Source organism: Protomyctophum bolini, assembly GCF_963924005.1.
Source record: "Protomyctophum bolini genome assembly, chromosome: 6".
Lineage (NCBI taxonomy): Eukaryota > Metazoa > Chordata > Actinopteri > Myctophiformes > Myctophidae > Protomyctophum > Protomyctophum bolini.
The window spans coordinates 1816273-1831773 of NC_137867.1; positions in this window are offsets into that span (position 1 = coordinate 1816273).

Sequence of the window (15501 nt, forward strand, 5' to 3'; positions counted from 1 at the left end):
GGGGTGCGGTTGACGAAAACGTTATTTTGACGATCGAGGTGCACTGAGACAAAAATGTTTGAGAACCACTGCTGTACAGACAGTACTGTATGTGTGATTTGTTGTGAATAGTGACCTGACACAGTGTCTCCTCTGACAGCTACTTGTACTGGACAGACCGGGGCAGCAACCCCCACATAGGGAGGATAGGGATGGACGGCACCAACAGGAGCATCATAGTGAAGGATGGGATCACCGAGCCCTGGGCCCTGACGTTAGACTACATCAATGATCACATATACTGGAGCACCGTGGGGAAGAGCATTGAGTTTTCCAACCTGGATGGAACCAACAGACACACAGGTTACACACACACACGCACGCACGCACGCACGCACGTACGCACACACACACACACACACACACACACACACACACACACACACACACACATACAGACAGATTTTAGTATGGGGATTCATGGATGCCATTTTTACAAATATTTTGGTCAACACAAATCATAGAGAGCCAAATATAGCTGATCTACAGGCTCACAATGCGACGCGTTGTGAGCTTGTAGATCTGCTATTCTTGGTGAGTGACACCGGTGTGCAGTTAAGTATGTAAGGCATAATTCATGCATGCGCACACACACGCACACACACATACACACGTACACACACGTACACACACATACACACACGTACACACACACGCACACAAACGCACACACATGCACACACACATACACGCAGCCACACCCTCACGCACTCACGCATGCATGCATGCAGCCACGTATGTAAGCACGCAGCCACTCCACACACGCAAGCACGCACATACGCTCACATGCACGCGTGCACACACACATACACACACACACACACACACACACACACACAGAGACACACACACACACACACACACACACACACACACACACACACACACACACACATCATACTCACATACTGATACATATTTATTGTGGGCAACACTTTGATAAGACACTGTAATTACACGATTCCAGGTCCATTTTACACTCTGTGTTATTTGTAAATGTTGTCCATGAGTATAGTGGAAGAAAAAGTAATTAAAGCAGTAAGAACATGATTTACTTCAGAGTACACTTTACTAAAACATTGTATATCTTATTATAAATAGTTTTATTGCTATTTCATAATATTCTGACACTTTTGGTTTTGTGTGTCTGTAGTTCGTCGTCAGCAGTATATCTATAGTATTTCCCTGTTTGAGGAGTACATCTACTGGAGCTCCTACGACGGCTACATCTCCAGAGCTCACAAGACTCAGGGAACCAACCCCACCAGACTCAGAAACCCGTACAGTCTAGGGGACATCAAGATCTACCACCCATATCAACAACCTGAGGGTCTGTACCACCTACTGTACACAACACTCTCATTATGACTCTGCATAATGTTTTATGACTTCTATTCTAACTGTCTATCATTGTATTATTATCTGATCTGTTTTGAAAAGCATTACGTATACAGTATAAATACACCCTATAATAATAACAACAACAGCAACAATAATAATAGTCATATTGTGAGTAGTAATAGTATTAGTATAGTATAATCGGAATTGGCCACATCGGCCATAAAAATGCCATATTGGTATCGGATCGGTCTCAAAATAATCCAGATTATTTCATCGGTTTACACCACCAAAATAAATTAAAAATTCTACATTGAATTAATTCACACTTGGAAAAAGAGTATAGGCTATGTATTGATTGGCTTTGGGCCAAGCAGTGTTGTTTTCGTCGACTAAAACTAAGACGAAAAATGTTCGTCGACTACCTATTTTCACTGACAAAAACAAATGGAAACTAAATGAAAACTAAGCTACGATGACTAAAACTAAGACTAAATATACTGACAAATAAAAACTAGACTAAAATGTTAGGAAGGGACTAGTGGTGGACAAGAGATCCAGTATAAGTCATTTTACACTTGGTTGCATGCTGCAAATAGCCGATCTACAAGCTCACGTTGTGAGCTTGTAGATCGGCTATTTTCAGCAAGTGTAAAAACACTCATTAAGACGGCATCAAGACCCGCCAAAATACATTTTAGTCGACTAAATCAACTATAGATTTAGTCGACTAAAATCTTATGACATTTAGTCGACTAAAACTAGACTAACACTAAGACATTCCAGGTGACTAAAATGTGACTAAAACTAAATGAAGTTTCAGTCCAAAGACTATGACTAGACTAAAATAGAAATTTGCTGCCAAAAACAACACTGGGGCCAAGCCCCTAGAGGACCTATAGGCTTGTTTCCATTGTGGCCCTCTGTATAATATCGGAATTGGTCAGATTTGGTATTGGCAGATATGACCCTGCAAATAATGGGAGATCGGATGTCGGTCATTATAATTTCATAACTGTGCACCCCTAAACAGTATTGTAACATAATAGTAGTAGTAGTAGTATTGTATCATAGTAGTACAGTAGTAGTATTCAGGGCTCTCATATTCATTACATGTGTACATTAGGGCTGACCCAAAAAAATCGATTAATCGACGTTCAATCGATACGCACGGGAATCGATTTTTAAATTTTGAATCGAATAGTCGTTTAAAAAAAAGCGGCCGCTTTTGGTCCGCAAAACGGCCCCATTTGGTCCGCGAGCCATGCTCGCGCCTCGCAGCACCGCAACGCCTCCTCCCCTCTCCCCCTCACTCGTCACGGTAACAACAAGGAAGTCAACACAGCAGCCTACCTGCATGCAGTCATGCCGCCACAAAAGAAATCAAAAGTGTGGTTGCATTTTAAAATATGCAAGGAGAACAAAGAACAAGTGGTGTGTCAACTATGTGAAAAGAAATTGGCATATCACAACTCCACTTCGAGTTTGAAGAATCACTTAGTACATGTAAGTATTATTATTATAATAAACGATACGTGCTTCGGAGGCGAAACATATTACCCCATGGCTAATATGGTTAGACACGTGGCTAATTGTTGTTTTTAGGTGCATGAGATAAATCTGGATGGTTCATCTGCCGGTTCCAGCACGACTCAAACCACATTGGAGTCAACAGTGAGGACATGTACAGAACGCAGGAAGGGTGCCTTAACCGCTGGAATTGTCTCAATGATTGCCATGGACATGAGACCAATAAACATTATTGAAGGAAAAGGGTTTAAACGTTTAATGAAAATTGCAGAGCCAGGCTATACTGTGCCTAAGAGAGAGTATGTCTCAAGTGAACTTACTGCAAAACACAAAGTGATAAAGAATCACATTCGTAGTGAAATTGATGGGTGCGCTGCAGTTAGTTTCACAACGGATATATTGGTCCAGTATAAAAATGGAAGGATACATGACGGTGACAGCTCACATGATAAACAGCGACTGGGAAATGAAAAATTACGTGCTAGAGACCAAGATAATGTCTCAAACAGGCGTAAACATTGCAGCCAGACTTGGAGAAGTAGCCGACGCATACGGTATACCTGCAGAGAAGAGGGTCGCTGTCGTTAGCGATAATGCATCTAATATGGTTGTGTGCCTCACTACACTGCAAGGAGAAGAGAGTTGGGCGAATGTCAAGGGGGTCCGTTGCGCGGGGCACACACTGCAGCTTTGCATTAATGCAGCACTAAAACACCACGACCCAGTAACCCGTACCGTGGGATTTGGAAGGCGACTAGTGTCCGCCTTTAAAAAAAGTTGTACCAAAACTGCGGCCTTAACAGAGAAACAGCGCACTCAGAATGTCGTGGAACATTCCCTCATTCAAGATGTCGCAACACGCTGGAACTCCACATATTCTATGCTAGAGCGTCTCTGTGAACAAAGGTGGCCAATATCCGCTGTCCAGTCTGATCCAAATATCACCAGAAGAGCGGACCGGAGTCTCGACCTGACCACGGAGCAGTGGGCGAACGCAGAGGATACCGCTGCCGTCCTGGGGCCCTTTCTCACTCTGACTGAACTGCTGTCTAAAGAAGAAAATGTGTCCATATCAGGAGTACTGACGGAGGAAATTAATAGGAGGTGGGAATTCTCAGACCCGACTGATGCTGCTGTTCTGGGCGCAGCCATCGACCCCCGCTTCAAGAGGTTAAAGTGGCTATCTGACGAGGAAAAGGAAGCCGTGCGCACGGAGATAACTACGTTGGCTGAGGGCCTGAGAGTGAGACCAGCGGTCAGGGTCCGGGAGGAAGCCGTGAGCGACGCCGACAGCCAGGGCAGTGGCAGTGGCAGTGACACGGCTTCACCGGCTAAGAGGCCTAACAACGGACCGAGAGAGAACACGTCAACTGACTCAACTCCTCTTAATGGAAGACGATGATGATGATGATGGATCCGAGGGAGATCAGGACGAGGGGCCGACTGCGCAGAGAGAACTGAATGACTTTGTTAGAGATAAATCCAAAGCGAGTTCCGGACCACTGTCGTGGTGGAAAGACAATGCGCCACGTTATCCTAAATTGGCAGCAGTAGCTAAGCGGATTCTCTCCATCCCTGCCACTTCAACACCATCAGAGCGCATCTTCTCCAAAGCGGGATTTATTGTCAACAAAAATAGAAGTTGCCTGTTGCCAAAGAATGTAGACACATTGGTTTTTTTGGCACACAACGAAATTCGGATGCAAACCGACAGCAGTGAGTAGAGTGAGTCGTCATTGTGTCAATCAAGGCCTATTGCTAAAGGCAAGCTCAGTAGCCTATATTAAGCCTATACTTTTTTTTAGTTTTTAATTATACTTTGTCTTTTTATTTGTGTTTGCCATTTGCCATTTGTTTTATTTAGTTATAGGCCTACGGTATTTAGCCTCAAATGAAGGCACAGTGAGCACACAGGCCTGCACTTGGTTTTATTTTATGTAAAAAAAGAAGAAGAATTAATTGCACTTTGTTTTCGTTTACTTTATACTTATGTTAAGAGAAGTAATGCCTCTGTTCATATTGCACATTTTCTTTATGATAACTATATTGCACTGATCTGATACTAGTATATTGTGTTTTGTTTAATTCCTCCTTTGCTCCTCCGCGAGCCATGCTTGCGCCTCGCAATTGCGGCTGTGAGTTTGATACAAATAATAATAATAATGCTGCACTTTGTTTTCGTTTATATATACTTATGTTAATAGAAGTAATGTCTCTGTTCATATTGTCTGTATAGTGATAACTATTGCACTGATACTAGCCTACTATATTGTTTATTGTTTAATTCCTCCTTTGCTCCGCGAGCCTGCATGTCTCGCAATTGCTGCTGTGAGTTTGTCGTTTGATTGATTGATTGAAATGTATTAACAGTTTGCAGAATTACAGTACATTACATTTCAAGCACAAACTGAAATACAAAGACTGTTAACTGTGAGTGGACGACCCAATTAAGCATTACTCGTTTACAAGAGGGTCCACCATGTGTCCAATTCATCAAAAGTGAAAAAGTCATAAGGCCTCGATTAAATGTCGCTTTATTTCAGGTAATGTTACGGCAAGAGGAGAAGAAATAAATGTCCACTTCGTTTACACTTGACAGCGTGTACTGTTTTGAATGGTAGCTAAAGAGAAGCTAAATCCCTACATTTTCTGGATTATATATATTTTTTATTTGAGAGGTAATGCCTGTGTCAGGCAGTTGACTTGTTACGGGGATGTTTTATTAAGCCTAATTATTTGTGCGTCACTGCTTTCATGAAGGCTGCAACTGTTGTTGGTTATTGTTTAAAATAAATGAGACCAATACAAGCATGCCTTTCTCTCCGCTATATCGTTGTTTAAGCCAAAGAGTCACTGCTCGCATCGCGCGCGCCGCACGCCTCGCGCCTCGCGACTCGCGCACCCCCCCCCCCCCGTTGACGTTTCGAAGCGTCGACGTTCGAAACGCGGGAATCGATTTTGAATCGATCATCAAATACGGAATCGAAGGTCAGCCCTAGTGTACATGTTTTCCTGCAGTGTCTGCTCATCCGTGTCAGACCAACAATGGAGGATGCAGTAACCTGTGTCTGCTCTCACCTGGAGGCTACAAGTGTTCCTGTCCCACCTACTTCTACTTGGCAGCGGACAACAAGCAGTGCATGTCCAGCTGCACTGCCAGCCAGGTGATTCACCTCCAGTTCACTTGTGTTATACGTGTTTATGTCTTTATAGGTCTTGTGTCTGCTGTCGATAGTCATTCTAAAGATGTGTGTCGTCTCTCCCGTCAGTTTGCTTGTAAGAACTACAAGTGCATTCCGTTGTGGTGGAAGTGTGACACGGCAGATGACTGTGGGGACGGCTCAGACGAACCTGCAGACTGCTGTGAGTAGAGACTCAGAGACTGAAACACATCTTACTACACTGATTACACAGTATTACTTTGTACTCCAATGTCCTTTAACTGTTTCTGACGCCTGCATTAAATATATAACTACAAATGTCTTCTAATTCATGACAGTTTCTGAAAAATCCTGTTTCTGTATGTCAGTGGTGCTCAAACCTTTTCATGTCAAGGACCCCAGAATAATATGCATTTGGCCGTGGACCCCCATCTGAAAATATGTTGTTCCAAATATTTGAATTAAAAATGTTCACTTTGAAAGAATATATAGTCAAAGATTTGCACCACATTTTCACGATTTTTCAAAAATAGCAGATCTACAAGCTCATAGCGCAGCACGTGCTATGAGTTCATTTTGAGTACAATCTATTGGTAAAAATGAAATAGAGGTCCATTTTAAAACAACCAACATCCAACAGACCATACAAACAATATAAAAAAGAAATTTAATAAAATAGCCTACTAATGTAAACAATTAAAAACAAATGGCTTCTAAATCCTAAAAGTTTTCTGTAAAACCTGTGTTTCTATGTCAGTTGTGCTCAACATTTTTCAGGTCAAGGACCCCCAGAATTATCTGTATTTCGCCATGTACCCCCATCTGAAAATATGTCTTTCCAGGGACCCCCCAGAAGCAAAGATTTGAGTTAAAAACGTTCGCTCTGAACGAATATATTCAAAGATTTGCACAACATTTTCACAATTTTTCAAAATTAGCAGATCTACAAACTCGTATAGCCCAGCATTCGGTGCCGCGCTATGAGCTTGTAGATATGCTATTTTTCAATAGCTAAAGTACAACATAATGCTTGAAATACCAAAAGGGGTTCCCGTCCTGAATGGGTTTAAGGCCACATTTCGGTCAAGTCCATGCACAGTGCACACACACATTTAGAACTGATGGCTTCCCCTGTTGGGCAATTACAAAATAACTTTACACACAGTGTTATGAAACATGTCCTGTGAGTTGTAATGTTTGGACTAAACAATTCATTATAGTCAGTGCATTTGTAGAAAAAAGCGGAGATCCGTTAAAAAGGCGGAAAATTGTATTAAACCGACATGCTTCGACCGAGTTTAGTGATGATTGGTCCAACAACAGTGGTGACCTAGCACAGCAGCTGGCCTCATGCCATCACGGTTTATCTGGTAAGACATCAGTTTATGTAGGATACTTCTGTCTGAAAGCCAGGTGATAATAATGTCCTTTAACGACACACAGCAGAGATTTTTCTTACTCACTGTAGCCTATACTGTTTGATGGTGGCCGTTTGGTTTGAAGTTTTGAACTATAGGCTATACATGCTATGAAGTAATACTATACCGTAATGTACCGTGAACAATCCTCAAATATGATCCTCATATTTGAGGATTGTTCACGGTAGTGAAACAAAATGTGTCGTCCGTCCACTATGCCATTTGAAACTTATGTACTTAAAATATCTATATTCCAGGAACAGTCACAAAGCAGATATCCACCAATACAAATATACACATAGTTTGGGGAGTGGGACAACGTTGCTGCATTGAAACACATGTATTTTAGTGGTGGGCCGTCAGGGCCAGCAAGGCCTTCTCTGCTGGCCTTGCACTTTCCTGATGCAGATTTCCTTAGCCAATCAGATTTCAAGTTTTCCCTGCTGGGCGTCTTCTTTCAAGTGCCAGGGCCAGCTAGCTGGCCTTTGGTGACGTTAACGTCTTGCGTGGATACCATCGCTGGGGGAAAATATTGTCCAATGAGAAAAGAGAACTGGGTGTTTGAAACTTTCTGCGCGAGTTCCCATCTGATTCTGATACTCATTCTGAGGTGTTCATTGACTGTGTGGGTAGTTGTCATGATCCAAGGAATCCAGGGAATGTTTTGATTGTACAACCTTTGATTCAAGAGTTACGGGTCGAAATGTAACGCCCTACCTGGTGGAGACAATGTAGTAATAGAGACAATCCACGTTCTCTGTTGTGAAGCTAATTGATCGTGTTATTTGTTTCCCTTCAGCTCTCCAGGCTGAACAAACACACAACACAGTAACAACAACAACAGGTAAACAAAGATTACAAATCAATAAATCATCATAGATTATAGATAGACCAAGAGCTTCTTTTAATTAAATCTCTCTCTCTCTCTCTCCAGAGTCTGTGAGGTTGGTGAATGGGACCAGTGTGTGTTCAGGCAGAGTGGAGGTGCAGTCTAACCAGTCATGGGTCTCAGTGTGTGAAGATGACTTTGACCAGCAGGACGCAAAGGTGCTCTGTAGGGAGCTTGACTGCGGGGCTCCTTCAGTCCTCCAGGGGGCGCTCTATGGAGAAGTTAACGCTTCAATGTGGACCAAAGAGTTCCAGTGTAAAGGCAGTGAGTCTGTTCTCCTGGACTGTAGAACCTCAGACTCGACTAGAAACACCACCTGCTCACCTGACAAGACTGTTGGACTCACCTGCTCAGGTAAATTTATATATATATATATACAGTATATATATTCAGCTTTAATATTCTCCCCTCATCCCTTCTCGTAATCTATAATGGAAAAAGGACCATGCATGAAATAAACCTTAGTTAAGTTAATACATTTCCACAATGACCCCCCCCCCCCATCTCTCTCATTAGCAGGCAACTGCAGCACTCTCTCTCTGTTTCTGGCACAACAGCGCCCCTACTGGTACTCATTCTCGTGCTCATTATTGTCATTGCTGGTTGTAGGAGTGGTTGCACCACTCAAAAAGCATCAACTTAAATATATTGAAGATATTCAAAAAGACACTGAACTCTCTGAGATAACGACACCTTTAGTTTTTGATGAAATAAAACGTTGTTTTACTACTTACTCCCTTGTCTCTGTACAGAGCCTGTCAGGCTGGTGGGAGGAAGCAGTAAGTGTACTGGTAGACTTGAGACGCAACACCAGGGAGACTGGAAACCTGTGGATGGTCGGTCTGACTGGAACCTGCAGTCATCCTCTGTAGTGTGTAGGCAGATGGAGTGTGGCTCTGCTGTTTCAACACGATGGAGTTATAATTCAGAATATCAACTTCAACCGGTGTGGAAGATGACAGTGTCCTGTGATGGATCTGAATCTTCACTGAGGGAGTGTGGAACAAAGACGTCTGATACTTCCCGTACGATCCTGGAGGTATTCTGTTCAGGTAACACAAACAATCACTTCAGCAATGACTGTAATCTGTACAGTTCATTTAATTGATCTGTCTGTCTGTCTGTCTGTCTGTCTGTCTGTGTTGAAACTCATGTCCGTGTCTGTTATGCACAGTGGTGGACAGTAGCAAAGTATGTTTACTTGTATTGAGTACTATTACTTAAGTGCTTCTATTTTTGTATAGTTTTACTCCATTACATTTCAAAGACCTCTCTAGGAAGGGAAAAGTTTAACCACTTAAATGCACTTTCAAATACAGTGGAAATAGCAGATCTACAAGTTCACAACATGTTCCGATACACATTGTGAGCTTCTAGATCTGCTACCTTCACTACTATCTATTTATACAAGTGAGAAGTGGTACCCATACTCATTCTTTGTGCTCTATCTCCGACCGAACCACACTTTTACCACACATCTCTATATGCAAAATAAATTCGCCACGCTCCCCGAACTGACATAGGCTATTTTTTTGCCGTTCAAGTGTCTTATTTACTCTGCAAATATTACTTTTATGAAACACGCTGTTATTGCTCAACGTCAACAGCCTACGTCACAATCGTCATGTTGGCGTCTACCAAAATCGTCATGTTGGCGTCTACTACGCCAACTACGTTCACTTAATGGGGCCAGTCTTTCACAGTGACACACATGTTACATGAACCACGCGCCCGGGATGGTTTCTACCCCTCAATGTCGTATACGCTGTTGCCACAACACGAGAGAAACAAGGACTTTAACCACGCTACTTACATACACTGCAACTCGCTTACAATTCGCAAACCTGGCAACATTTCCCTCTCTTACCAGCCCCGCCCCCACACTAGCTTGACTATGTCATCTCGCGCAGCACAGAATCTGATCTCGCGCAGGACATTGATGAGAGACAGAAGGAACAGGAGAGATTATACGATCGCTATTTCGCTTATTCCATCTAAATCTCTTTATTTACAAAATAAATGACTCGACGATTCCCTTAGTTACATCAACATTGTTCTTTCTCATTAATCGGATTGTGCCAAAATATCACCCTTACACCGATCACTTTGCCTATTTTCGCCACACAGCCAACTGCCCCCCCCCCCCCCCCCCCCCCCACACACCCACACACACCAACATGCGATTCATTAAATAACTATTTCTCCGCACGCGCGCACACAACATTATTCACGTGAAGCCTACAGGGAATTACCGACGGAATGTATATATATACACACACACACACACACACACACACGCAATATCACCCTTACACCGATCACTTTGCCTATTTTCGCCACACAGCCAACTGCCCCCCCCCCCCCCACACACACACACACCAACATGCGATTCATTAAATAACTATTTCTCCGCACGCGCGCACACAACATTATTCACGTGAAGCCTACAGGGAATTACCGACGGAATGTATATATATACACACTAACACACACACACACACACACACACACACACACGCTTAGAATTTAGAGACGCGCGATTACATCACAGCTGTGCGTCATTATAGCCACACACGTCTCTAACTTGCGGACACAGTCGCGAAACTTTTCAGTTGTGTGGTACTTTTATATTCATTTAACTGTAACAGAAAGTTCCCAACTCCCAGCCACGGAGCTGCAACACAAAGCTGGCCAGTGTTGCCAAATAAGCGATTAGTAAGTAATGTAATTTAATTTATCAGCGATTTTGGGATTATTTTTGTAGATTGACAAAAATATTGGGGGTCCTTTGCTCTTGCCATGACAATGTTTGAGAACCACTGCTCTAAAACAATATTAGACAAAGTTTGCGACACAAACACATTGCTCTCTCTCTCTCTCTCTCTTCTCCTTTTGTATAAATTAAATAGGCCTATTCATGATTCTGCTTATAGAGAAGTAGCCTATGTTAGTTTGTTTTATGGACTTGAGAGCTACTTTCAAAACCACCAGCACAACATACCCACCAAATAAAACTATCATCCCATTGCTGCAAATAGTGACAAAATGTAATTGAGGGGCCTTTCATATAAACGCACATGCATGGGAAATAGAGGGGGGAAAATGCACATCGTAGGCTTTTATTTTTGTTGGTATTTTACTTTGCTACTGATGATTGTAAGCAACAACAAGTATTGCATTGTGTGTTTGAGCTGACAGGCCCTTTTTGATGTCAATCACTCAAGTCATCTCAGGTCATCTAAAGCGGAAGATGCAAAAATCGTTTTTTATATTAAAATTATATATATTTTTACTGCCATGTCATGTGGTCTACCTGCAAAGCCTTTGTAGATCGTGATCTACCATTTGGGCACCACTTAACGTCAGATCAGGGTTTTTTGTCGGACAGCGCCAACAATGCTCCCCGAAAGCATAATCGCAGCAAATACCGGGCAGTGTGTATGAGCCTTAACATGTTGACTACACTACACTACACATAATAACTAATAACCCCTTTTCAGCTTAAAGCAATTATATTTCATTGAAGCAACTCCTTAGCATCGTTTTCATACCATGGATGTGATAAGAAAATGTATCAAACATAAGGGAAATATTAAATAGTATCGGGTGTACCAGTTTGGCCTTTTCTTTTTTTTCAATGGGGCAATACATTGATTAAACAAACGTTTGATTGATTGAGTTGTACAATGTTATACAACCCTAAACTACTTTTAGAATACACTACACAATACAATACAAATTTAGAACATATAATATTGGCCAATATGTCAAATATGTCAATATTAGGCCTACATATAATGGCATTGAATGGAAGCGGACCATTTGTAACACATGTTACAAATGACCCGCTTTTGCAAGTTTTCTTTGCAGTTGCTTACAGACCAGAATGAACGTGAATTCCGTCTAAACACGATGCAAACTCATGAAGAACATAAGCATGAACACATCCATGTGGATTTTTATTCACCAACACCAAAGACAAAAATTGTAGCACACATATACTCCAGGTGTAACATTATACGCATTTTGAAGGTAAACACTTCAAACTTCCTGGGCACGTAGAGTACGTTGCTCTACACATACTGACGCGATGGCGTCATGGTGGCGTTGACCAATCAAGAGATAACGTCCATGTTACAACCGTGAAGCGTTACAACCTTGGCGGCTCTCCCCTACATTTGTTACTAACATTAGGTTGTGGCGAAGTAGAAACGTGGCGAGCAGATAGTGTGTTTTGGACAAACAGGCTAGGTATTGGTGTTGATTTGGGTCAACTGGACAAACAGCGTGGTGTTGTTTTGTGTCTGTGTTTGTGTTGGAGCACCTCAGTGTGGCCGTACAGGTCATGTGCAACCTCTTCCACAGAGAGATGGAGACACTAAATCTCAGTTGGACAAACATGTTTGCATGCATGCATCGCTGCCTTGCATGCTGTGTGCTACTGTTGAGTCTGTCACTTACTTTGACTGATTTATGGCATTGTCTTTGATATGTATATTGTGAGGATTGAAGCCAACAGCGGGAAACAGAACCAGGGTTTGAGCCCAAATATGGCACCCGTTTATTTAAACAGAGGTTTTTTAAACAGGCAAAACAATATTTCATCAATCAGGCAGCTGGGCAGGGGCAAACCATAACTAAGACTGTTCCATATGAATTAACTCAAATGTCTTTCATCTCAGGCCTTTCTCATATACAGGGGGGCGGTTAGGGTCCTTCCCCGGGTCCGCCAATATATTATAAGCCTTACTTTGGGATCCCTTTTCCCAGTGGGGGGGGGGGGGTTACTGTTACAGTCTTTGGTGACACACGCTGCGATTACACGCCTTGTATCCAGCCGAGCCCAGCGGCATCCGTACATCAGAGCATCATAGTATAGCCTACGAGGTAGGAAACACACAGTCAGTCTGGTGCAATATGTCAGTACAATATTAGTGAGGAAATGTGGACTCGCTTACCGCTAGAACCGCACGCCACCATCACCGGAGAGAGCTGTCCGTGAGAGCAGCGAGACGGAGTTCTTATATTTGTTTGTGAGGCTGCGCAGGTGTTCCTCATCTAAAGGTTTCGCTCACGTAATTTGGGAAGTACCTGCCTTCGATTACGTTGCCCAGCCCTCGGCGCTTTGCTCCGCCTCGCTCGCTCTCTCTCTCTCCGGGGCGCCGCCGCTGTGGCGCACGGTCCCGCCGCGAGACGCCACATATCCCCCCCCTATGTCTACCGGTGGGCCGGGAGACATCAGACATCTCATCCTCATACATCCTCGACAGGGCGTCTGCGTGGGCCATCAGTTTCCCCGGTCTGTGTTCGACCTTGAAGTGGTAGTCCTGGAGCTCCAGGAACCACCTGGTGACACGGCTATTCTTATCTTTGTTGGTGGCCATCCATTTCAAGGGGGCATGGTCTGTTATCAATGTGAACCTCCTCCCCCACAGGTAATAGCGAAGGTAGTGTACGGCCCACTTTATGGCCAGACACTCCTTTTCCACTGTGGCATAATTTCGTTCGTGTTTCAGGAGTTTTCGGCTGATGTAGGTGATGGGGTGCTCCTCTCCCTCTATCACCTGCGCGAGTACAGCGCCAACTCCGGTTCCTGAAGCATCTGTGTGTAAAATGAACGGTTTGTCAAAATCAGGTGATATTAAGACAGGCTCTTGACATAATGCTTGTTTCAAACTTTGAAAAGCAGCTTCCGTCTCCTCCGTCCATTTCACCTGCTGTGGCTGCTTCTGTGCCGTCAGGTCGTATAGCGATGCCGCCACCATCGAATACCCCTTTATGAATTTTTGGTAATAAGACATTAATCCTAAAAAGGATTTTACCTGCTTCTTTGTGACCGGTCTCGGCCAGCCACGTATTTTCTCTACCTTTTTGGTCTGTGGTTTCACGCATCCGCGCCCGATAGTGAAACCCAGGTAGTCTGTTTCAGTCAGACCAATGCAGCACTTTTTCGCGTTGGCGGTCAAGTTGGCCTCGCGGAGGGCACCCAGCACGGCCTCGATGTGGGTCAGGTGCTGGTCCCAGGTCAAGCTGAAAATGGCAATGTCATCCAGGTATGCCGTGCTATAGGCCCGATGCGGCCGGAGGACCCGGTCCATTAAACGCTGAAAGGTGGCCGGTGCACCGTGCACCCCGAACGGCAGGACCTTGTAATGAAACAGACCATCAGGGGTGGCAAAGGCAGTTTTCTGTTTGGCCCGCTCGGTCAAAGGCACCTGCCAGTAACCTTTGGTCAGGTCCAAAGTACTGATGTACCGTGCGGGTCCCAGCCGTTCTATCAGTTCATCGACTCGGGCCATAGGATACGCATCAAATAGTGATATTTCATTCAATTTTCTGAAATCATTGCAAAAGCGTAACGTACCGTCTGGCTTCGGGACGATCACTATGGGGCTGGCCCAGGGACTATGTGATTCCTCGATCACATCGAGGTCCAGCATCTTTTGGACTTCCTCCCGGATGGCTATGCGTCTGGCCTCGGGTATCCGGTAGGGACGCTGTCGGACCACTTTTCCTGGGGGAGTATCTATGTCATGGTTAATCATGTGTGTGCGCCCGGGTAGGTCTGAGAACCGGTCCTTATTGCGGAGTAATAATTATTTTACATCCTGACACTGGTTGGGGGTCAGGTCCTCGCCCACGGGGACGGGCGGGACCGAAGGAGGCGTGACCTTGGCCAGCAGCGCTACTGCGGGGAGCGGTACTTGGGGTTGCCATTTTTTCAGAATGTTCACGTGGTACAATTGATGAGATTTACGTTTCCCCGGTTGTCTGACTTTATAGACAACGGGCCCCCTTCTTTCTACTATTTCAAAAGGCCCTTGCCACTTGGCCAAGAATTTGCATTCGGACGTGGGGACTAGGACTAGTACCTTTTCACCTGGGTGGAACTCTCGAACGACTGCCCCCCGGTTGTATATGCGGGCTTGGCCTTGTTGGGCTTTTTGCATGTGCTCCCTTACTAATGGCCAGATTTTCCGGGCTCTCTCCTGTAGGTGTTGTATATGGTCCACCACACTCCGCTGTGGGGCCGGCTGGCTCTCCCAGGTCTCCTTCGCCAGGTCCAGGAGGCCTCTGGGGCTGCGGCCGTATACTAGTTCAAAAGGAGAGAAACCGGTAGAGGCCT